Source organism: Neopsephotus bourkii, unplaced genomic scaffold (genome assembly GCF_033783945.1).
Source record: "Neopsephotus bourkii isolate Nb327-2 ecotype Australia unplaced genomic scaffold, CSIRO-AGI_Nbou_v1 NB_1663, whole genome shotgun sequence".
In the NCBI taxonomy this organism is placed as follows: Eukaryota; Metazoa; Chordata; class Aves; order Psittaciformes; family Psittacidae; genus Neopsephotus; species Neopsephotus bourkii.
Window position 1 is genome coordinate 5555320 of NW_026902137.1, and position 26092 is coordinate 5581411.

Here is a 26092-nt window from a genome sequence, read left to right on the forward strand (position 1 = left end):
CCCATCTTGCAGATCTTTTGTGGGTGAGCCAAATGTAATCAGGTTTGGCTCACTTGGAGGAATTAGGATGACTGAAAAGTATGCCAGATTTCAAAACAATTTCTAACAGTTTCTGTGATACTGTGTAAGCAACTGAAAATTGACATGTTGTGTTGTGCCCAAGTCAGCCAACTGCTGTCACTGAATAATTAGATTCTCTAAAAGAAGGGAAAGGGTTTTTTTTCCTGAACAAAATTATTAGAAAATAATGTAGTATCTATTTTATTTAGGGATAGGCTCAAATCCTTCTGCTCATACAAGCAAATATTTAAAAATAGTTTGAATCTGGGCTCCAAAAGTATCTTTCATGTATTTCTATATATAAAAGTATAAATAACTGATTTGGGCATTTTTATGCCAATACGTATGTCACTTGCACATGGAGAAGTCGTTGCAGATGGTTAATATTGGTTTGCTAATATAAATTAATTATTCTCTTTATTTCATATGGCACATCAATTCTACAAATTGAGTTCTAATATCAGACATAGGTTATGATCTAATTATAGCTTGATCTGTCATAGAGTTACGACAATTTGAGGATAGACATAGTGCCTGATTCCCCAGGAACTTCTACCTCTGCAAACTGACTACAACTGGGGACAGAACCATTCCGCTTTGTCAGCCTTTATGTCCCTTTCCAGTCTTCTATAAGAAGTATAGGTGATAGCACATTCAACAGTGAAAAATCATGGCTAGTGAAATAACAAGGTAGCATCACGTGACGAATCCCAATCTGGTAGAACCACGCACAGTCAATGTGCTCACTTCACGTCCTTGAGACTGATGTGGAAATGCTAATCTTGCCTGAAGAGATCTGGAAGACTGCATGGGAGAGATCTTCAGGAGAAATTTGCAGCTTGTATCAAGCTGAAAATTGGAATAGGGACTATTTTCAGTCAAAAAGAAGCTGAATATAAGCCAGCTTCAGCATGAGCTCACAGCCCAGAAATCAGCCATATACTGGGCCACATCAAAAGAATCATGATCAGTAGGTCGAAGGAGGTGATTCTGCCCCTCTGCTTGGCCCTCCTCAGATCCCACTTGGAGTATTGTGTGCAGTTCTAGTGCCCTCAACATGAGAAGGACATGGTGCTGGGAGTAAGCCCAGAGGAGGCCATGGGGGTGGTAAGGGACTGGAGCACCTCCTGTATGAAGACAGGCTGAGAAAGTTGAGGCTGTTCAGCCTGGAGAAGAGAAGGCTGCATGGAGACCTCATAGCAGCCTTCCAGTATCTGAAGGGGGACTACAGAGAGGGACTCTTTATCGGGGGCAATAGTGATAGTGCAAGAAGTAATGGGTTTAAACTTAAACGAGGGAAGATCAGGTTAGATATAAGGAAGTTCTTTACTGTGAGGGTGGTGAGCACTGGCACAGGTTGCCCAAGAAGTGGTAAATGCTCCATCCCTGGAGGTGTTCAAGGCCAGGTTGGACAGAGCCTTGGGCAGCATGGTTTAGTGAGAGGCATCCCTGCCCATGGCAGGGGTTGGAACCTGATGATCTTAAGTTTCTTTCCAACCCAACCCATTCTATGATTAGAGAGATTAAGCCAAATTAAGATTTTTTTTTTCCTGCTTGCTCATATTTTCCAAGCTGTCTTGTTCCTCCTTTTTTTAATTCTATCAAAAAGCAGCACAACTTAAAACCTGCTATTTTTATCTTATTCGAAGCCTTATCTGATAGCACCTTCTCATCTGTTCTTTCTAATTGAACGCAGGCCTTTCAGTTTGTTGTTTGAGTCATCCTTTTGTAAGGAATCAGAATAATTCTTCAATCTGAAATGCTACTTGTACCTATATTTTTAACAGAAAAGCCCAGTGCAAAAGTTACGTGGCAACAATTAATGAAAAATATTTTTACTCTGAAAGTGTTTTTTCTTCCGACCTAACTCTTGCCACGACTCCTTCAGTTTTTAAATGTTTCATAAAGGTGATGTTAGGGATAAATACTAGGTATATTTGAAACATCTACTCCTTCTTCTCCTGTTAAATTCAGCTGCAAAATTCAGTTAATAGGGGCTGGAGGTAGGAGTCTTCTTCCTCCCTTGAAAAATCCCACCCCCTTATTTCTTTAAATCCAGCTGTAAAATTCCTCATATTTTTCTGGCACTGTTACAAATGAGGGATAAATAATAAACAGTTTCTCCCCGGGCATCCAAAGCTGCATATATAAATCTATATTAAATCCAAGGTTAATGATTGATTTTCTGTTTTATTTGCTGTGGGGAGCACTTTCTGAAGGAAATCCTGTCTAAGTGGTAAAATAGCTTTCTTCAGAGTTTCTTAAGCAAAATGAGACATTAAGTCTTGACCGTCCTATTTTGCAACATGTAACCAATGCGTAGTAAAAGAGAATAAATTGCATCTTTTTATGTCTGCCAATCGGAGAAAAAAAAAAAAAAACTTTTTATTTATCTTTTTTCTTTTCCAAAACTATTTTATATCTGTGACATTCCTAATTTGACTGGCTCTTGCAGAGAAAAGTGCTATACTTCTCATTAGTACTTTGCAGTTATCCCTTCCCTGGCTGAGGTAGAAGAAGCTTTAAATCATGTGGGAGAATAGGAAAGGGAAAAGAGAAAACAAGCTTTTTGAACCCTGTAATGTAAATGTGCAGACAATTATTCATTATTAACTGCCTGAAGCATCACACCTCTCTCACCTTTGCTGGAATGTCTGAACATTAGGGTAAACAACACACTGCTGTCTTATCATAATGCGGTCTGCTTCACTGCAGCAAGAACTTGTCAGAAACAGATTGTGATGTTGACTTCTCAATAGGAGAAAAAAAGGGCCTAAATTAGACTTCTATAAAAAGAATATTGCATATTTATTTCCACAATAACACCAAGGAAAAACGTTAGTCAAGAAGCAAGCAATTGGGTGAATAAATAAGCTTGTCTTTGTTCTCATCAATTAAGTTATTACATCAGTTGGAAAACCAGTGAATTATAATACAGATGTTTAATGAAACACTGCTGTGCCTATAAGTCAAACTCCTATTTTGTGGTGTGATTTTGGCTGCATAGTTTTGTGTGTGTTAAACCGTATTTATTAGCTGATACCCATTATTATTTTGAGCAAGGTATAATTCAGTTGTCAGGCCCCAGCTCTGGGAAGGAGATTTAATCAGTGAGAGCCCGCTTTGCTGCTGAGCATAAAACAATGCGGGTTTCATGAAGCAATCACACCAGTGTGAAAAAATGGGATTAATTAGTATTGTACAAGAACAGGCAGCATGCTCATTAAAACCTTGTGAGCTGCCTCTTGATAAACTGCCACTTGATAGGGCCGCATTAATGTGACAAGGCAAAGACTTTATTTCCAAATCCTTTCTGATTATATCTCACTTTTAAGTTACCTGAATTGACTCTCTAAGGCTTTTGGAATACAAAGATCAAAATTGCAGCAAGAGATCCCCAAGACACCTGGACAAAGGAGCCATGCTCAGATAGTAAGGCTTCAAAAGACAACTCTTTTTTTGAACTCCCATTCAAACATAAATCAATAGCTGTAGAATGAGGCAGCTCCAAAGGTGGTAAATTTGCATTTACACTCAGCAGGTTGGGCTGGAACTTACTTGACAATTAGCAGCTATCTAATGAATCCCATATAGTTCTGCGCCTATCTGCTTACCAAGAGCTTCATATGTTTGTCAGTACATAAAGCCTTATGAATATTCTTACTGCTTCCAGTATGCTCTGAGGAAAGGGGAGAAAAAGGTAGGCATTTGCAACTGCACATCTGTTTCTCATAGTTTGGGTTGCCCGCTGAAGAACTTACAGTCATGTATTTTTTTTATCCTTTCTTTTAGAAGCATTCACAAACTAAAAATGTAGATTCCTACTAGTGGATTTGTTTCTACATGACAAAACATAATAGGAGACATGCCTGAATAACAACAGTAAACGTTAGATAGGATGTATTTTTGATCTCGTGTGTTATTTTCCTTTAGGCATCATGTTTTATTCCTTCCTGAGTTTGTAGTGGTTCTGATGATTTACTTGCACATAATCTTGCTGCTTTTTTTTTTTTAATTCCTTTTCCTTTTTGTTAATTAGTAGCTATAATGAAATTATATCTGAAATTCTAATAGTTAACCAAATCTATCAGCTGTTTCATGATTCATAGGTGCTCCAAGATGCTGACTTTCCATGTAGCTTTATCTGACATTGTATGTAAGACAATTGTAATGCAATAGAGTTACCTGTCAGCATATATTTGTAGGTGTGGAAAATGTCACTCAGAGAACAGAGATCTCGTATTCCCTGAAGCTTTTCCCAACTATTTTATTTTTAAGTAAAAACATCTTGTTAAAACTCAACACCCTATTAAAATAATGCTATCCACCACAAAGTCAGAGTATTCAGTTACCAATTATAAATTGTTTGCAACTGTACGGGTGTAATCCCACCCATAGCTACCAGTGAAAGGCATCACACTGGAGGCAAGGTACCTGAGCTACATAGATATGGATAAGTGCGATGCTTCACAAAGTGATGTGTTGCAATATTATTAATTTAAACCCTTAGATTTCATTGTTGTGATCTGGGCTACATGATGCAATGCAAGATGACAGCCATTGAATTAATAGAAAATGGGATTCATCTCTTGAAATTTCACACAAAATAGAAGCAGGAGACAGACAAAATAAAGGGAGATGGATAGACAGACTGATAATACCACTAATACTTTTAAATTTTAACAGAATGGCTGAGATTATTTTAAAACACTAATGGTATTTATCAACAGTGTGATAGCAGGGGAAAAAAAATCATGCTCCTTCCCTCCCTCCCTCTCTCTCTCTTCTTTCTCCCTTTCGTTGATTGCTTTGTTGAGCAAGTCAGTGAATATTTTACACTTTGTTTCTTTTATTTTAGCAAATGAACTGCCTCGAGCTAATGTAGTGTAAGTGGAAACTTCAAGCACCAATGTCTACTGCATGATCCAATAATAGGAACTTTCTTTCCCTCCTTGCTGCTACACTGTGTTACAGAGCTAAATCCCCAGTGCCTCCAGGTAGTCACATGCCTGATTTATGATTATAAACTATAGCTCTGGAAGAGGTTAGCTAGGTACTTTAAATCATTGCTTTTCCTCTAATGAACTGGGGTCAGAGGGAAAGTATAGTATGCAACAGCTTTATCTGGTTACTTATGTCCTACATGCTTTCTCCTCCATGTTTTTTGGTTGTGATAGTGGTTTTATGTAATTTTAATTGCTAAAGCTATTTTAGTAAATCGTATTACTGAAAATTTAGTGAAATAAGGTTTTGTGCTGTTATTTATCATTCATCTTGGTGCAAATTGGAGCCAGGCATCTATTTCAAATGTGGCATGGACAACATCAAAACAGATAAAGAGAAGATAAAGATAGATAACACCCACCTAGTATAAGGGGTGGTGTCTTTTCGCATTAATATTATGCCGTAATGTTGAATTCTGTTCTCATCTGATAACTGTATCAAACCGTTGTACCAGTATCTCAATAGAATAAGACGTGTTAAAGATGTCTGAGATACGCAAATATAGTAATATTCAAAATATTGTCACAGGTTAGTGTGGAGATTGATTTCAGACTAATGTTATTAACCTGTCTGAGAACTCCTGGAAGTGTGGGATTATTGCGTAATCTCAAAGTACCCCTTATGCAGATTAGTTTTGAACATATAGGACTTACTCAGCAGGTCACCCTAAGTCTTACTGACCTTGACAACAGTGCTATGGTCATATTTTTATATAAATAAACTTTTTTCAGGCAATTTTTTTCCAGTGGATTCAGTACAGATAGACTTGTTCTGGTACAAGGCCCATTAAACAATTTGAACTTCAAAGTCCTTTAATTATAATTATCTAAAAGACATTACTAGTTGACTTTCTGTGCCACTCACTAGCTTAATGGAGTATCAGACACTTAATGCATGCTCACACAACTCTTGTCATTCAAGTGCATCAAAGCAACTGATCATGTCACCTTCTTCATAAAGCAACCCATGGTTTGGAATTAGAGAGATAAAATTCCTCCTGTCAGAGCCTTCATATCAGCAATTCAAAACCATGATTTGGTACTAAAAGCATCTCTCCAGTAGCCTTGCACCTCTGCAGAAATATTAAACTTTGTATATCTGCACCTATAAGGATTTCCAAGCAGAACATGAAAGGTTATTTTAATAACCTAGTAGTATTTGCATGTGTCTTTCTTCTGTCAGCTAAAGCTTCAGGCAACAGAAGTATGTGGGTCTGGTTCTTGCCTGTTCTTTCACATCAGAGGTCCGACTCTGATAGGACCTATACACAATCCACTATAATACCTGAATTATTGTATAGACTTGTTACTTAGCTAGTTATTCCTTCATCATGTACTGTTGAATGCTGCTGCCAACATAAAGTTTGTCCCTATTGAGCAGCATCCTGTTTTTTCAGACCATGTCTGAGTTGTCATGATTATTTTGAATTCTGATCTTGTCTTCCAGCGTACTCACAATTTGATGCTGTCTGCAGATGTAATAAGCATAATCTATTCTGTCAATGAGGTCACTAATGAAAATATTGAATAGTACCAACCCCAGTCCCCTGTGGAGCCTCACTTCGTACAGCCTCCCATTCTAGCCATGAACCTTTGCTAAATACTCTAAGTAACAGTTTTGAAACTGATTTTTTATTCACCCTAGTATTGTTTTATCTGAACAGTTTCCTTAGCTTTACAAGATCTTTTACAGCAATCAGAAAGTTAATGACACCTATTGCTTTCAGTCCACAAAATCTCCATCCTTGTAGAAGAAAATTAAATTGGTTCAACATTCAGTCTTCAAGAACAAAATGTCCAACTCTTCAGCATGTTATCATTACAGAATACAGATAATATGTTGCAGAGATTTACCAGAAATTTAGAAGGAATTCCTCTATGATATCCTAGTTAGTTGGTCTTCCCATTTCTTAGACTTCTGTTTTGTCATTTCACCCATTCTTCAATATTTTTCAAGAATAATTATTAATACTACTAAGCTTTAGTCTCTTAAATAGGAGGGGATGTTGTAGAAAGGACTGCAAAGCAGGCAAATGAATTGTAAAGATCTAAATTCTCCAGATATTTTCTAACCTTTCTTATCAAGGACAATAACCTTGTGGTGAAATTCTCTTCATGCTGCAACCCACCCCCAAAAAGGTAATAAATACCTAGGCCACCCTGAGGGCATCTGCTGATGGCTTTCTCTACCTTTTGAGTTGAAGCAAGTTCAAAAGTTAGTACAGTCCAACTTCACTTGGACTTCCTTTCACTAAAATAGTGATTTCTTCTTATGGCTGATGTTGTTTGTATCTCATTTTATACCATGGGTTTTCTTCCTGCGCACCTTGGACCTTGCCTGCAGAGTTAGAATCTCTTATTAGCTTTGGAGTGTGAGCCTTCCATTTTCCCATGAAAAATTTTGTGCACCTGATCTTTCTGTGTTAGCAGTTTAGGGAGGTTCATTCCACCAGTGACAGGTCCATCTGTAACTACTGTCTTAAGAACAGCCCAGAACACTTGCTCCTGGAGGTTGAGTATCCTTATTCACTGTCTGCAGTTTCTTTCATTTCCCCCCCATTTCTGATATAAATGTTGGAGACAGGTACTAGGGTTGCTTGGACCTGAATTTGATTCAGTAGTATTTGTGCCAATCTGCTGGAAAAGGGCAAATTCTCAAGAGGTGCTCTTTCTCCCACCTCAACTCTTGTCAGATGGTGGGCTAACACATTGCGCTCCTTCAGAATTACTGCTCTTCCATCAAAGATTCAATCTGGGCCCTCTGTGTAGCAGTGTGAAATTTTTCTCTACTGTAAATCACATAGTACAGAGAGAATCCTCAAGTTGTTTTCATGCACAATCGTACAGAAACCTAATTTTCTGTGATGGCTGCTTCAGTTATTGCATCACAAAAATTTCCCACTATGGAGCAGCAGGTTTCATTCATTCTATCGCCACCTATAAATAAGGGTTGTGACTGGAATAGGTCATGAGAGTTACTCCTGAGAAAACCACATATAGCATTATCTGTGAAGAAAATGTGTTTTAAATTGCATTCTTCTAACTACATCTTGGTTGCTGCATAGTTCATTTCTGAGCATGCTAAATGGCATTCTTAACACCAGAGATGCAGCACAGAAAATGATGGTTCAAAATGCTTATAGAATCCTAGAATAATTTAGGTTGGAAGGGACTTCTGGAGGTCATCTAGTTCACTTGGGGAAGGTATGAGTTGATGCTTGAGAACTGTAATATACTCCCAAGATTAGATTAATAGGAGCTTTAAAGTTTGCTTAAGTGACAGAACTCTTTTGGTATGCCATCAAAATCAATAAGTTATGTAGTTTACACTAAGGTACTTTTGAACATTTCAGTTCACTTTGCTCTATATGCACTTCCAAGGAAAAAAAGGTCCATTTAGATAGACATTCCAAACGGTAACTCCCAAACCTCAAATTATTCATTATTTTTCACCATCTTTGAAATATGCTTGCTCGCATGGACTAAAAAATAATCATGGAAATTTTTCAATATAATCTTGATATCAGCTGACTGTCATCACAATGGAAGGAAGATGGTGGAAGACTGTGTGTGTGGGCAAAGCAAAGGAATACACAATTAGTGTACTTTCTGTCTCTCATTTGTCCTGTGTGTTTAGAGCATTTACCTTTGAGATTTGACTTCCGAAGCTGCTCAATTATCTCATATAACGTGTATTGGATTCCACCTGATCATGGAAGAGTGCGATCAATGCTTGGAGGGACCTTTTTTCTAGTTTTCTGAGACTATGCTCCCCAAGGCTGTTCTATGTGAGAAGGACTGGCAGAAGCATTAACTTGAATTAACCTCTGAGCAGCATGATACCTTGTTCCCACAGGTTCTCCAGGCAAGCCAAGCAGAGAAGAGCCAACACTCTGAAGCACTTGGAAAAGGAGAGGAATACTTCGGTATGCATCCACAGTGCCAAAGAAGCTGCTTCTGTGTGTATGTGTAGGTGCTGACCTCCACACCCAGGTCTCAGGTAGGACGCCTTATGATTAAATATTTGGGGCAACAAGTAAAAATTGTTAGGAAAAATTTAAAAGGTGTACAAGTCTGTCAGTCTTCAGCAGCTGTCATGGTATAATCTTGTGTGTTAATCTGGTGCTCTTCTTAAGAAGAAATCCTTGTGATACATATTTGAAAGCAGTTGAAGGAAGCCATCCAGAATTTTAACCACTCTTGGGTACATAAGTTAGAGAATGGAGTTGGGTTTCACTGTCATATTTTGCAGCTGATCTTACACCATTAAGTTTAAGTAAATTTAAAAATTGAAGCTGTAATCTGTACTTTAATATTGATATAGTCCCTGGCATTTTGACCTTGCCAATCAGACAGAATATTTCAACAGCTATCAGCAGGATAATTCTCACATGGTTGGTTGCAGAATTAAGCATGTTAAAGGACTATTCACTCATTTCTGGAATATCAGGAGTTGGACATCTCAGTAAAGTATGCTGTCTTCAAGTAGAATGACTCATCTGATACAGTCAATGCTTCTAGATTTTTATGGGCAACGCATTTTAAAAAATAATAATAATAAAAAAAAAAAAACAAGTTGTTCTGCAGCATAGTATTACCAAGCTAAGGGTGCAAAAGGAACTTAGAGATTCATATACAAACACTCAAACACCAGGCTTAGGCCCAGGATAGTGTTTGTACTAGCAGTCAAAATAATCACCAGGTGATTAAGGTCTTCTCTAACAACAAAATTCACTGTGGATCTCCTGGAATACGAAGGGGATTCACTCTGCCTGTGTTTTGAATAATAAGGGGGCTGGTGATGCAATATATATTCTGGAACACTTTGTCCATGTTATCGGAATGCTCACGATGCCAGAGTTATGGGAAATATATCATCATCCATAGACTGGAGTTTATACAGAATATTACTCTGCCATAGGATCCCTTTATCTACATTCTAGATAGCCTGACAATGACTCCCCAAATGCCTGAAGCCAATTTAAAAGGGATACTAAGAGCACTCTAATAGCTGAAGTTATTACTACTAAAGTGTAAATCAATGCTGTGTGTGTTCCAAGAAGGAAGAGCGGGTCCGAATGAGCTTTGTCTTAATGGAAAGAGTATTTTAGAGAAATTCTTTGTATGTGGAGGCAGATTCTACATGTGTGGCACCATATTCTGCAGTTGGATCTATTGGCCTCCTTTTTTCTGTAGTGAAAGGTGAATTTGCTTAGCTTGGAACAAGCCTGCACTGTTGCTATTCTTTCCTGATGAATACATAAACCTCTTTAGTTTTGCTAGATAAGTATTGAATGTGAACCAAAGCTGGGCTGTATATACAAAGCAAATATGTGAGGAGCAAGAGGAGGAACAGAAGAATGTAACGCTGCATCCTCATCTTGCCTATCTGGGTGCTGCACTCAGGCTGGTGCAGCCCAGAGGAAGTCAGCCCCTACCAATCTTCTCCTTTCTCTCTCTTGCTAGCCCTTACCGCCTAGTCTTTGGTCTCTGATGCAGTACTATGCCATTTCTACTAGCAAATATTTATTCCTAATTTTAGCAGTGATGAATAGATCTGTCAGGCACTTCTTGTGGATTGTATGCTAACGCGCACCAAAAATATGAGTTGAGGTCGTGGGCTGTGCCTAGTTCTGGGGCGTAGGTTTTCTCACCCCTGATTTATATACAGCAATCTTCTGACAGTGGCTTTAGTCAAAGGGAATGTAAATCTTCTAATTTCTGCTCATCTTGAACAGATTCTGCACTCTGAATACCATGGATTTTTAGGGATTACTAGTGGGGGCCCAGTTATGGATGTGATCCTCTATCTTTACCTGCCTCCAGTTACCCAGAGATAATCAGATATTAGAGAAGGTTGGAAATTTGTCTCCTATTAATAATTAAAAAAAAAAGTGATAAAAGACTCTGATCTTGCCAGTGTCATAAGTAATGTCACTTAGTAAAGTGACTGGCACTAGCTGTAGGCTCAGATATGCCAATTATAATTAAAGCCATTATTTTCAAATATAGTTCAGTTTATTCCTGGCGAAAAGTAAAGAGAATTTTAGAGTGACAAATCTCACTGGAAAATGCGAACTTGACAAAAAGGCTGTGTTTTTTGACTACCTGTAATAATCTGATACCAGGCTTGAAATGAATAGTATGTTAAAACATGTATTTAAAATGAGTGTTGACCAACCTAACATACTGTACAACATTAGAATATGTTATCTGCCTGACAGAATCATCTTGACAAAGCAAAAGACAACTTACAAGGCAAAAGTGCCACTTAGTTCCTAGAGTAACAGCCTTCAAACATCTGTGTGTGGCTTTCAGAAAGGTACCGAACCATTATCCATTGCAAATTTGATGCTCACTCACAGTTTTCTGGAAAGGTAACCAAACTGTGATATAATTTTATGAACAAAAACCAAAGATAGTGCTCTAAAAAAACCCCAACCAGACAGTGAAGCTGTATTTGTTTTTTCAGGCAATTTTGGAGTTTGGTTATTTACTTACAGCAGAGTACAGATAATGGTTGTCTTCTGTAGAGCTGTATAACATCCTGAGACACCAGTCAGCCTTGGTGGGTTCCTTTCTTAAAATGAATGGGATTCTTGGAGATGACTGTAGGAGAATACAAAATGCAGACACAAAGTAGCTCCCCCGAGCAGCAGCTCATTCCTATGAAGGCAGCTTTAAGCTTGGGACAAAAGCGATAAGAAACAGAAGGTATGCACTACATGAGGAAATCTCCCAAATGCTCCGAACCCTCTACCCCAGGGTATGTCCCAGTGGAACAGGCTGTCTGGGGCTGTAGCTGTTCTGAAGATGTAGCCTCTGTCATTGGCAACCTAGAACTGAAGGTTAACTGGCAGGTGATGAAACAGAAATTTTGTTACTGACCTTTGCCTGCTATTGAGTACGCCAGTCCTGCTCAAATCCAGTGGTAGTTAACGTTTCTCTTATTCTGGCCGCCTTTTAGCTCCATTTGCACAAGGTGATGGTGCATTTGTGCTCTCAGGCATTTGTTCAAATGCCTGCCCTACTGTTGGCCACCAGAGATTACCCTGAAAACCGACTACAGTGCAGCGATCTGAGGTCTGATGTTAAGACAAGGTATAGATTAAATTCCTGCTTGCACTGCAGGTGACTGGGATCTAGGCGAGAAAAGTTGCTGTAGCTGAATTTTTTTCATTCTTGTCTACTGCATTGGGCAGCTATTTTGTCATTACTGGCAGTCTTAAAATCTTGGCTTTGTTTTCTGCCCTGTAATCTGGTGTTGATGTCCTTTATGTTCCTAAACCCTCTGCTTAAAAGTGTTTCCATTTGATATGATTAATAGCTCTTGCGAGTGATCTCTATTAAGGACTCAAAGCTCAATTTCAAATATTTTTGTGGTGCTTCTGGTGGGCCTTGCTGGGATAAATTAAGCCTATTTTTCTCCTGATTGCTTCGTTGGATCTCTTTGTAACTTCACCTTGTATTCCTTTCTGTTCAATACTTTTCAAAGTACTGAGAGTTTAAAGAGGTACAATAAATCCCAGATCAGTTTTTAATGACCATGGTAAGCCTGCTTGTAATATGTCAGTAAGCTGAGCCTAAAAGCCAATGGGGAATAGGCCATTTCTGCCTTAGTAATTGCCTCCACAGAAAGATTTATAATGTCATTATCTGAATCTACAAGAAATAACTCATAGAGCTGAAATACCCTAAAAAAATATTACAATTCCCTTAAAATCTAGTCATTCATAAATGCTAAATCATAAAACTTTTTTCAAGATGTTTTATGTTAAAAATAAAACACAGTCAAAATATAAATGTACTTTTCTTAATCAGATTCTTTGTTCTTTATGTATCTGTTTTCCATGCTGTAACTTGGGCAGAGGAATGGTGCAGTGCACAGCCCAGATCTAGCGCTGCGCTGCTGAAAACACAAATGAGTGCTGAAAAACCACAAAGAGGAAGAGCATTCCCAGTCATTTTTCTTTATTTGCGTGTGATTCCAGGGGGGAAAAGGGTTAGTTAGCACTGCAATAAAATTAATTTTAGCAATAAAAATCACTCCCCCCCTTTCTCTTTCCACCATTTTCCCGTGAAAAGCCACACTAAATGTCCTGATAAATGTACTGCGGTACTGGTTTAAGCCATTTCAGCCAGCTTCCTTTGCCCTTAGCATTCCCCAATCAGAAGATATCATTCATTTCTTTCAAAAAGCAGGAAATGTACTCTTCAATTTGCCTGGTGTTTAATAAAGTGCTAGAATTACCATAGCTACCCTCATCTTCTGATGGTTTAATACACTGTGAGATTTATACTAATTTCAACCAGACTATATTCTTCAGTATAGAAAGCTTGTACACTTAAAGGGCACTGTCAGTGTGCTTTTTAATCATGAGCTCCTATAAGCGAAGACTCAATTTCTATTTCCCTGAAGATTTTTAATTGTTTTACTTTTTCTTTTTCTCATTTGTTGTTTGTCCTGTGTCTGTCTGAGCTTTATTGCTGCTTCTGGGTGGTTTTGCCATGGCTTTTTTATTATTACTTTTTATTCGTTGCTTAAATAAATATTATTCACTGACATCTCTGGAGATGTGTTGTAATGCAGTTGCTTTAATTCAGTCAAGTGAGTCCTAAAATCAGTGAAAGGTTTTTAGTTTGATGTAGTCTGATTTTAATCTGAAGTTCAAATTAAACTTTTCCAGGGTCCAATATCTGCTCTTAGGCAGCAAATTATAGAGGCTAACACCCTTTTAAAGTGTGACAGTTCTGTTTATTAACTTGAATAGGTCCAGGATTTCATCCCATGTCTTATACACTGCAGAGCACAGACATGTCCATATGTAATAAATTATTATTCATTTCTTGTGAGCATCATGAACTTTTGGGTTCTTTGCTTTCAAGAAATGGGCTCCCTGAAACAGAAATTATTTACCAGTCAGGGCACTCTGGTCATCATTATATCACCTTGCATCTAAGAGGTCTGTGAGAACAATACTGACAGACGTGTTTCCTGATTTCAAAAATGATTTATAAGCAAACAAATGTGTACTTCTGCCTCTGGATATGTATATCCAATTCTTGTCAATATTAGTGAGAATATTCCTTTACCCAGAGATAAAAATACATTGTAATACACCTATCATCTGTGAGCCTCTACTGTATGCCTCATAGCTTTACTTCTAAATCTTTCCCTGATTTCTGAGGCAATGTGATGTGTGCTTTTCAGCACTGAAGGCTGTGAAGAAGTCAATGACAACTAAATGAAACTGGAGTTTTGGAGTGGTCTGTCTTAAGTTGATGTGTTTATGAAAGAAAAAGAAAAAAAAGTCAGGTCTTCTATGAAAGCTCTTTTTTCCTGCACACTGAATACAATCAGATTTATAATTTGAAGTAAACTTGATTCATTGTTGATCATTAGGCTTTTAAACGTAATCTGAATTGAGATCAGAGTATAGCAACTAAAATAAAAATCCTTGCACTGAAAAGCCTGTGGGAAAAAATGCAATCGATGCAAGGTGACAGTCTGGACTGAGCTGTCTTGGGCCACATCCTTAAATGGGAGGAGTACAAATTCACTTCCATCAGGATTGTTGATAATAGGATTGTAGGAGACAGAACCTAACCACAATGAAGGATGAAAGAATATTGAAATATCCTTTTTGCTCCTTCTGTTAGAAACTCATCCTATAAGAACCCGGGTGAAATAATGAATTGAGGTTGGTTAGGATTAGTCTCAGGTTATTCACTTGGTGCCATGCTTCTTCACTATTGTATGTAGCAAATGTTTCCTGACAGGCTAACTAGGAATAATAAAAGGATAAAGGACTCTGGTGACATACTGAATGTTACAATTGTTATTCCTGTCCTCTAAATGTGGTTTACCTTTGGCAGTGTCAGAGGCGACTATTCCCAGAGCCCAGGCAAATAGAAAGATGAGCTGCTGGGGGATAAGTGTGCTCACAGCTGCTGTGCTCAGTGCTGCTGTTATTAGTACTGCAGTGTCTGCCTGGGGGGAGTCGTCTTAAAGTTTATCAGACTGTGTAAGTGTAAAGTGTGGAGCCTGTTTCTTTGCAGAAGTTATTTGGGAGGGGAAGAAGAGAAGGAGTAGGTTTTTATGCTTATTCTTTCACCAGTTGTGAAAATCATTACCCATTTAACTGTTTCATCCCTTCTTTAAGATGTATTTTACCATGAGATCTTTAAAAAAGGATCAGCCACTGTTTAAATGATGAACTTAACCTGCAACTTTACTGATCCATTAGGAAGTTTGGATCCAAAACATCTCCTGAAGTTGGACTGCTGACTCAGTGCACACTAGCAAGGGTGAAGGCGTGAATGTTCGCTTCTGTCTTTAGGTACATACACATACTGGCTTATGTGCAAACCTATTTCTTCTGCAGCTAACATAAGAACTTCAACATCTGTATTATTCAGTTGTTACCTTAAATCAAAATACTTTTCCTTCTCATAAGATGTACTGTGTGATTTCTAACCAGTGGTCAGAGGACAAGGCCTGCCTTATATTCCAAGCTCATGCTAATGATAGTTCTCTTCAATAAAATCCCCTCTTTTATCGAAGGAAGTGAGTTGCAAGCACAAGTCCTAGATCAGAAGTCTCTGATGGTAAAGATGGTATCTTGCCTTAGCAGCATGTTATTCATCAAGAAAAATGTGGCTCCTCTTGGAAATTACTGTTGTTATTCCACATACCTTCAAAGAGAATGACGACTTCACAGCACCCCAGCACCCATGGTGTCTGTGCAAGAAGACCGTGCACATCTCAGAACAGCTGATGAATGCTGTCATAGCATTTAAGTAAAAACTTTTATTTTTACCAAAAATAAAAGCCGTTGAATTTAGTAAATTGCATCAGTGTTAGTGCTGTGAGGAAATGCCTTGGTCTGTACAACTACAGTAATTAATTATGGGTGAGAAATCTCATCATGAGAAATGGAAAAAGGACTCTAATAACTAATAAGCATACGGTCAATTAATTTCAGGTTTATCTGAAGAGGATGGTTCTAGGAGGGAGGCAGCTAGGAAGTTGCTTGTTGGAAACGTTTAAGCTAGGAAGGAAAGCTAGAGCCAGGCAGACCATTACAAGGAAGGGCAGACAGTGCACATGGTAAATTCCTTTGCTGTTATGGCTCCTACACAGTTAACATAATTTGTTGTTCTGCATTCTTTTTCACTGTATCACATGTGCAAAAACTTTAGGTGAATAGTTTCAGGTTAAATAATCTTTGAATTATTTAGAAACCACGACTATGCTCTGGGTAGTTTAAGGATCTTATTTCTATCTCTGGCTTCTAATTTTGCATGCAACTTTTCCCTCTCAAAACCAACTGCACCAACAGATCTTGAGTTTGGATAAATTGCTTCAATACTGGCCCATGTGTAACGTATGCTAATGAAATATAAGTGTACAGGTCAAAAGAGAAATATTTAATGGGAGTGTTTACCAGTTGGTGATGGGAACGGAGAGCTCAGAATATACCAATACAGAGTAGTTAGTGAATCTGTCATACACATAAATCAGCCACACTCCCTCTTCATTTCTAATTGTATCCCTAAAAAGGTTTTAGTCAACCCCTTAAAATGATGATTACACAAATGCATTTTTATCTCTTGTTTGCTTTTACTTATGCAAATTTGTTCAAAAGGAACAGTGTACTCAGAATGGTCTGAAATTTTTAAAACCTACAGATGTCTCTGGTGTGTGATAATATGGAAAAAAATAAAAAAAAAATAAGTTAATGCTCTTCAGCAAGATGCAGGAATGTACTGGTTTGGGGTTCAAGGCTGGATCCAGGTATAAATAAAATAGGGCATTGGTCAAGGCAGTAATGAGGGTTGAGGAGACTGACAGTATTATAGTCTGTGTTTATGGTATTCTTCAGGGATCCCATTTCAATAGTAGCTTACCAGGAGTGAACTGAGTTATATTGACTGAAGCCTGCTTTCATCTGTGCAATATCGTTTTTTTTCCACAAAACCCCAGTGTAGTTAGGGTTGGAAAGGACCTTAAGATCATCCAGTTCCAGCCCCCTGCTGTGGGTAGGGATGCCTTACACTAGACCATGTTGCCCAAGGCTCTGTCCAACCTGGCCTGGAACACTGACAGAGCTGGAGCATTTACCACTTCTTTGGGCAACCCGTTCCAGTGCCTCACTACCCTCACAGTAAAGGACTTCTACCTTGTATCTAACCTGAACTTCTCCTGTTTAAGTTTAAACCCATTACCCCTTGTCCTATCGCTACAGTCCCTAATGAAGAGTCCATTCCCAGCATCCTTGTAGCCCCCCTTCAGATGCTGAAAGGCTGCTATGAGGTCTCCACACAGCCTTCTCTCTTCAGCCTGAACAGCCCCAACTTTCTCAGTCTGTCATCATACGGGGGTGCTCCAGGCCCTTATCATTCTTGTGGTCTCCTCTGGACTTGATCCAACAGCTCCATGTCCTTATGTTGAGGGCACCAGAACTGTACACAATACTCCAAGAGGGGTCTGACAGGAGCCGAGTAGAGAAGCAGGATCACCTCCTTCAACCTGCTAGTCAAAGAGGTGCCTGGAAGGCACCATCATCATCATCATCATTATTCAATGAATTTCTTAAAAATGCCAATTGAAATGAACTTTTCAATGTCCCCAGGTTACTTTTGAAAAGGCAAATTGACTCTCTAAACTTAGGTTTAGCAACAACGGCCAGAGCAACGATAAACAGCTTTGGAAAACCTGGAACATCGTTCTGTGGGTAAACATTGTCTTTCACTGCTTGGGTATTCAGCAAGCAGCTGCCACCCTGGGGTAGTGATCCTAGTTTTGGCTTCAGACACAATACAAGCAATGCTATACTTGAAAAAGAAAAGACTGTTGTATGGTCTGTCACTGTTCAGGGCATGTATCTTGGAAGAAATCTTGTTAGGCTTGGAGGCTCTAAGATTAGGCATAAAGCTTTCAGTCAGGTTCTTGTGTATTTGACCTTCACACTTGTCTTTCACAGCTGTCACTACAGTAAATTCACAAGAATTAAACTGAGCACAGCTACTGCTGTATCTGGAGATGCAGGTAGGGACAAGCTTCAGGAGACATCTCTGACAGCTTTCTTGAGTGGCACATTCATGCCCACCAACCCATGAGCATAGAGAGATGGATCTTGCATCAGTCTGAGCTTGCCAGTGTAGAAATGCCTCTTTACCTGATTGTGATGTATAGCATTAAGAGCCAAATTTAAGCAGCATGTCTGGAGGCTTAGATTGCTTTCAGTGTGCTGAGCCTATGCTAGCTTGAAAAGGGCCTTGGTATACCTGGCATCTTCCACAAGCACTAAATTAACACACAAATACTGAAGAAGGATGTAAAAATCAAAACTCTGAGTATGATACAGTGATTTTATAGAGTTCTGCATTGCCCTAAATCCACTTAGAGAGCTCCTGATCATGTCACTGGGCACTATATGGCCCATCATTTGTCAGACCATTTAAATTCAGTGGCTTAGCACTTAGTCTTTTGGAAAACATCCTGATTTACAGCACTGTAGAGCTGATTAAAAAGTCACTCGTTAAAAAGGTATCTTTTATTATAATTGCTAAATATTTTTTGGTGTGGTTAGTAGGTTTCACCTTTAAAATGATGTATGCGTGCTGGCTCTTCTCCCAAGCTGTTGAGTCAGAGCCACTGCACTGGCACTTAGATTTGTACTGAAGTGGCAGAGGCTTTGCAGTGCTTTGCATTTTCACATCTTTCTTTTCTCAAGTAGAGGAATATCAGCATATTCTTTTGGATAGGGTAGAATTTGGATAACTGGCTCTCACTCCCAGGTACCAGTTTCCTTTCTAAACTGGAGGAAGCTATTTAACCCCTTCATAATAGCTGGAATTGGACCTGTCTGACATAAAATATTCCATGGGTCCTCTATTAAAAAACCATTACACAACTTCCAGCCAGTTGGTGATTGTAGAATTTAATTTGCCAAACACCGTGAAGCTCTTCTTACAAATAACTACTTGCAACTAGATCATCTTTAAGGTCCCTTCCAACCTAAACTGTTCTATGGTAATAATTATAACAATCATTATAGGAAAAAGAGAGAGGAATAAAAGACAAGACAGACAAGTGATGCACAATACAACTGCTCACCACCCACTGACCAAAGCCCAGCCTGTCCCCAAGCAGCGATTGGTGGCTCCTGGCCAACTCCCCCCAGTTTCTATACTGAGCAAGGCGTGGTATAGAATATCCCTTTGGCTAGTTCAGGTCCTGCCTCTGCTCCCTCCTGGCTTCTTGTGCCCCTCCTTACTGGCAGAGCATGAGACTGAAAAGTCCTTGGCTTAGAGTAAGCACTACTGAGCAACAGCTAAAACATCAGTGTGTTATCAACACTATTCTCATGCTAAAGCCAAAACATACCACTGCACCAGCCAAAACCAGAACAGAGGATCACAAGATGACTAAAGTCATTTGAAAGAGCAAATCCAGCCAGGACAATGACTGCCTGAAAAACAGACCAATTGCCTGATCTGTTTCAGACATACAAGAAGGAGCCATATAGTAATCCACTTTGAAAAGCATGGATGAGATCTGAGGGCAATCAGGAGAAGAAGGGAACCAGTCTATCTGATAGGACTGAAACTGGGTTTCTAAGTGGGTTTCATGTCTGGGTACATCCCTAAAGAAGGAGTTTCTTAGCTGAGCTGGCATTTTTCACTCAACTCTTGACTTGAAGTCTGCAGTCAGCCCTACAATATCATCTTGAGAGTAAGATACTGCTTTTCTAGCAGAACAAAAGAACCATTAATGACACCAATTAACCAGTGTAATTCTCATTTACACCTCTTTATTACCTTCCACACACAGTATGTGATACATTATACATCCCATTAATTGTTAACATACACGCAAGTCAAGATCTTTTATTATACTGGGTCATCTATCATTGATACAGAGATATAGATATTTTATAGCTGAGCCAACTAACACTACTGTAGAGCAGAATCTATAACCACTTTCACATCAAATCTGATTGTGTTATTAAGCCCTTTAGAAGTGCTTAGAATGTAATTTGGCCTCACTAGAATGGATTTTATAAAGGGGAACAAAGAAGTGGGATTTGGGGTAAGCTGTATTCATATTGATAAGATTTTTCCTGTTTTAAAGCTAGAGGTGGAGCATTGTTCTTTTACACTGTGAATTCCAGTTACCCAACAAGCATATGAGTTTTCTTTTAATTAACTAAAAACATAGAGGAATTGGTGAAGGGGCAGCATTTAGGGGGAATCTAGGTGGGAATAATTTTAGGTGTCAAAGATTTTACATTTTCAAAGGACAGAAAAATCAAAACTATAATGCAAGAAGTATAACATACTTGCTCATTCCCAGCAGAACTCCAGTTATCAACAGGCTGCATATTGCCCACAACTATTGACATTATTTAAAATGATGAAGCTTGCTTTACATGCCCAGGTCATACAGCTGTTCTTGCATACCCTGATCTTAAATTCCAAACCTATTTTTCTCTCTTCTTGCTTTGTAAGAGACCTCCACAGCCAATTGAAAATTTCTTTGCTCTCCAGAGGAAACATGAAATTACATACTCAGGCTGTGTTTCTATTTTCTAGTTCTGACCTCAGATTTGATTCCTGGTTTCTCTCAGTATGCATAGTTAAACCTGCAAGCGTCGCAGCCAGCACTCCTTGTCTTGGGTCTTGAAGCCTTGTAGGCACTGCAGCAACCTGCTCTGCAGGGTGGGCAGAGGGGCTTGTCAGTGCTGAGAAGGGGCTCTGTGTGCTGCTCCTTGCTACCACCGCAGCTGGCCGCCGTGTCCCCACCAACGTAGAGCTCTGCTGATGAATGCTTATGCTCCATGCTGCAATACAGGAGCACTAACGGACCTCATCTCCCAGCCAGGACTGATGTGCTGCTGCCACTCTCCCAGGGAGCTGCAGCAGAGGAGCACTCGTGTGGAATGATTTTTGGAAGCAGCTAACAACACTACTGCTCCTCAGGTGAGCCTAGAGACTAACTGGGCGAGTGCCTCTCTTTTGCTTTGTTCCCAAGAAGCCCCAGTTAACAGCACCCTTCCCAGACATCAGTGAGACCTGCTTCTTAGAAACCAGCCAGAAAAATATAATCTGAGATTTCAGCTTGCATCAGCCGTGAAAAGTAGTGCTGCTAATTACCTACTCATGGCTAAAAAGCACCATGGCCTGCAGTAAGAGGCTTAAACATGATAGAGTTTAGCAAAGAAATGGTGCAGGCAGAGTAATTAAGCTGGCAGGTAATAATAGCTAGAGCAACTTCCCCTTGGTTGATTTGGGTGCTGTATGTATGTATGCTGTTCTGGTGGTTAACAGAAATCAAGTATCTTTTTTTTAAGCCCCAGAGAGGATGGAGCAGGCTTTGGGGCAGGTAGGTGTGTGTCCTGCCTGAAAATCTCCTTTTGAGTAGCTGTCACTGGTTGCTGCCTCTGCAAGCTGGTCTGGGTGCGATAGCAATAGGTTGGTGAGCTCATAAGGCTGACCCCACAGGCTGAACCAGTAGAGGATGGCCACAATTTCATCAGATCCAAGGAGGAAGGGGAAACTGTGGCAGTGTTTCAGGACAGGTCTGCCACACTGTACCTGGCATCACCCGTGGGGGAATGCATTTCTTTAAATAAATGCTTACTTTAGACTAGTGGAGTCTGTCAGTAATTTGGCATTTACATTTAGCCTTTCCTAAAGAGAATCTCTCCAAGTGATTTTGAAACTTAATTTCAGCAGTGTTTGTGTAATGGTTCCTCTGTGCCTTGCATCTGAGTAAACAGATTAACAAAGGCACTGACCAAGTCCCTCCACTACCATGCACTGACGCAGTGACAGACAAGAAGCAGATCTCCATCTCCTCTCTGTGCAGCTCCAGCCACTGGGCAAAGCTCATCTGCATCCAGTCAGTCACCAAATAGACCTGTAAAAGCTCTCTGCGTGATGCATGCATTACTTGCTCACTCACATACAAGTTTACAGCATAATATATAAAGAAAAGCATCTGTGCATCTGCTATGCTGACTTGTACTCCTAGTACTGTATTTCTGCTTTAGGCATAATTCACAGATTCGGGTGTTTGGGAAGTGTAGGACCTGAGAAATACTGCAGTCCAAGTCTGCTATTGGAAATCTCTCAGCAACTCCTCACATCACGCTTTGTCCCTGTGTCCCATCCTGTCGCCCAGGACACTGGCAGCCTCATGCTCGCATAACATGGGCTGTACCCACATCTTTAGTTAGGTCTGGCATGACCTGTGCATGACAGGCACCAGAAAACTGCTTCACACTATTCTAAATCCAGCTTCCATTATCTATATTCCTTAATTAGAGCAAATGAATACTAATTATTCATGGGTGGTATTTTATCAAAATGAATGGCGGCAGCAGTTGGAGCCTTTGCCCATTAAACTTATGTCTGTTATATACAAAATATTGATATATTCACTTTGTGCTATTCTAGTGTCCATTCAGAATGGAGGTGATTTGAGGTTGAAAAGGAGGTTTGCATTAGGAGGTTTGCATTAGTAGAGTTCCTACAACAAGTATGTACTAATGCATATTTAAGTTCACAGAAGCTTGCTATTTGAATAACTCCCCAAAATATTGCTAGTTTTCATTGTTTAAAATTTCTATGGCTGGATTACATTGTTAGTGAAGACTTAAAATTTAATTAACTGACACCATAAACCTGATAAAACTGGTGTAGTCCCTGACTCTGCTGGTAATAGGAAATGAGAAAGGCTGGTACTATATACAGAGAATAAGACTAATACAGGATTTTTCCCCTGCCTGCCATATCCGTATGCACTGATCCATTTCACCTTTGATTATTAATGTTTTCACCTATCATAAAAATAGGTTCTCAGGTAAAAATTCTACTTTAAAAAAAATTCTGCTATGGTATGGAGTCTAAGAGATTTTCCTCACAAACTTGTGATTTGTTTTCTAATCGCATCTTGTTTCTGGGCATTTGGGGTGACTTTTCAGGCAAACACTGGTAAATTCTTGGTAATTTTGTAATCTCCAGTTAAAAAAAAAAAAAAGAGGAAACTAAGCTGTCAGTTAAGTTTCTCCAGTTATCCTTGGTCTGCGCTCAGAGGTATGAGAGCCTTGGAGTGGCTTGTGAGAGTTAATAGTGAAGAGCAGAGCTCTTATGTTGCGATCACAGTTTAATTCTGTAACCACAAGGCAGCCTGCCCTGCTGAAGAAAACCTAAAAATCCCTTTAAGATTCCTTGAAGAAAGTATTTAGCATTTTAAGAAGATCTGATTTCCTTTGCTGTGGTGTTCGTTGTGCAATGTTGTTTTTAGAAGGGATATTAAAGCTCTAAGACAGAAGAAAGTTCCTGGGGAGATCTTTATAAATGCCTAAATTGGTAAGATGATTAACCATCAGACTCAACAAAAACCATACAAACCCCCCAAACCCAGTTGCACATCAGTTTAGATCTTATTCAAGTTTTCTCAAGGCTTGTTCAGACTTTTCTAGAGTGATTTTTGTATATGATAGGCTGTGGAGTCTAACAGTTGCAATATGAAATTCATATAGGGATTTGAGGCAAATTGTAGAACATTAAAACGGAGAAGAAATACAATGTATGATAGACATGTGTGTTCCATAAGCATACATACTTTTCCATTTAAAAATAGCATGCATAAAGGAAATCTTGGATTTCATTGAAAACAATAATTATGGCAGTTATGTTGAAAGCAGGAATACAATACTGCAAGAATGAGTATTGTATATAAAGAACATGTATTTGATGGTGTTAAGAGTTAATGTGCATAGGAGAATAAGAAGGGGTTTATTTTAGTTTGCGGGTTTTTTTCCCTTTTCTTTCTTTATCACAAGGACTAAATTCCTTCGGGCTAGACACACTGTTTCTTTAGCAAGGAAATGGTAAGACCATCTTAATTAGTGAAGCAGTTTTGGGGCTGATAGTGTTCACAGCAGCACTAATTCTAATTCCTAGTATTAATCCTGATGTTTCCATTATTTTCAGTTATACCTTTTAAACCACTCACAAGTTTTCCTTTTCTTCACATTTTTCTATACAAAATAATTGTAAGAGATTTCTTACCCTTTCTCTCTAATCTGTCCCTTGGCTGCACTTGCCATGTCCTCAAAAATCTTTCTATGTACATTTGTTTTGTCCTTCTCACCTGTGAAGCATGTTGATTGCTGTTTTGCAAATTATCTCTGCTATGTCAGCATCGAGCTGATGCTGAGGTCCTTAAAGCTGTGCTGCCCTGTATTGCACAGCTGAGCTGCCAGTATCTCATCTTTGTCTCTGTTTATGTAACCCATTCTGGTGTGTTCTGTCCTCTTTACTGAATTATATAGTAAGTCTCTATATAGCTTGTGTAACCTTAGCTCCCTTCTACTGTTAACAGTGTCCTATCTTTCATTATTGCGTATCTTGTTTTATTCTCTTTTTTTTTACTTAAAATTCAGAGAATTTATTCTAATGAATTAAAACATAATCACCATATTTTCCTAATAAATGTAACATAAGTAAAAAAAAGCTTAAACTTCAAGATTAAATTATTCATTCTGGTTTCTTGCTTGGCTCTACTCTCGAGAAAGCACAGACACTAACCAACAGCTCTGAAATGCTGTTCCCAGAAGGACTGACTGCAGAAGTAACACAGTTCCCAGAAGAACTGGGCACAGAAGTAGCATCCTTTTATTCCCACTTACTTGCTTTTAATCACTTCTGTATTTTAGGGATGGGGGTTATAAAGTTCAAGTAGTAAATCCTTGCTGAGCTGATAATACCAGGACTTGTCGTTTCCATGAACTCTGTTCTAACAAACAGCGCTTGCTACAGTGCTGGGAGGAACCTGGACTGACCAGTTGTTCCTCTCAACCCTCTCCACCTCCCATGTGGTGCAGGCTTCATACTGCCACAGTGGAAGCTGTGAAAGAGAATGAGTTTGCGGCATTTGTTAATAATTCACTAATATTGTATCTTAATAGCAAAATGTGAGATGGGGAAAGGTGCTGAGGGCTCTGAAGGCTCCTCTGAGCCAGGGAGAGTCTGCAGCCTGGCAGGCTGCTGGGTTTGCTGAAACAAGGTGGGATGGGCAGCTCAGGAACTCCAGAAACCCCGTATGCTCAGGCTTTTCAAGTAAGATCCATCACACTTGGTTTTCCTCTGTTTATTCCTGAGCAAGCTTCTACAAATTTCTGATTGATCAGTAAGGGCTGCACTCCTTTAAACTAAAGCAAGCAATAAAGCTTGCGTTACTGTTACATTAATATATACTGAGTCTACCAGCAGCCTTTTTTATTTTCATGTATCTGTAATATCAGCCTAAAGGCACATTCAGTAGCATTTCTTTGAAACTTCCTATACCCATTGATAGGTATATGGGAGTCAGGATTAGCTCCTTTTAAAGCATGTAATAGCTTTGCAAAGAGGGGAACGGGTTGGGAATGTGTCATTTGAGATTTTGATAAAAACCTAATGGGAAACTGGTCCGTGAGCCAACTTGAATGAGCTAGAAACGTAATATGAACAAAGATCAGCAAAGCTCCTCAGGTTGCCCAGAAGTATTAAGTGTTTCATTTGTGAAATCCCCAAAGTCTGCCAATACTTGAAAGCTTGGCATGATGCAGAAGGTGCGCTTGCTAAGGCAGGGTTAGCACAGATGGGAGCCAAGGAACTGAGAACACTTTTTGTCCCTATATGATGAATTTTAAGGCTTCATTTTTGCAGGTGGATTCCAAAATAAGGTAGCAGGTGGCATATTTAAGGTTTCCAAGCAAACCTGCATTTTCAGTGAAGAAAGGTGATAAAATTCCAGAAGGGGCCTGAATTTGCAGCACGTTTTATGTCTTGCTCACTGTATAGGAGATTATTTAACCAGAGATATCTGTGGTCCCTGTGGATGTTGTATGTAGTCAGTGTAAAGAAACTTTTGTTGTGCATGCTTCTTGAAATACACCCAACCCATTGCAGACTATGCATTAAACAGGACACAGGGCAAATGCGATCAGCCTGGAGTGAGCTGGTTCCCA

General features: G+C 39.2%; 1 long non-coding RNA gene across 1 annotated transcript in view; it reads left to right on the forward strand.

The window, feature by feature from the left end:
* Positions 1-9060, forward strand: part of LOC133224094 (uncharacterized) — a 39190-nt gene extending 30130 nt beyond the window's left edge. The window contains exon 3 of the long non-coding RNA XR_009728764.1: positions 8920-9060. This is a non-coding gene — a long non-coding RNA (uncharacterized LOC133224094). The remainder of the gene's footprint in view (positions 1-8919) is intronic.
* Positions 9061-26092: the final 17032 nt, after the last annotated feature.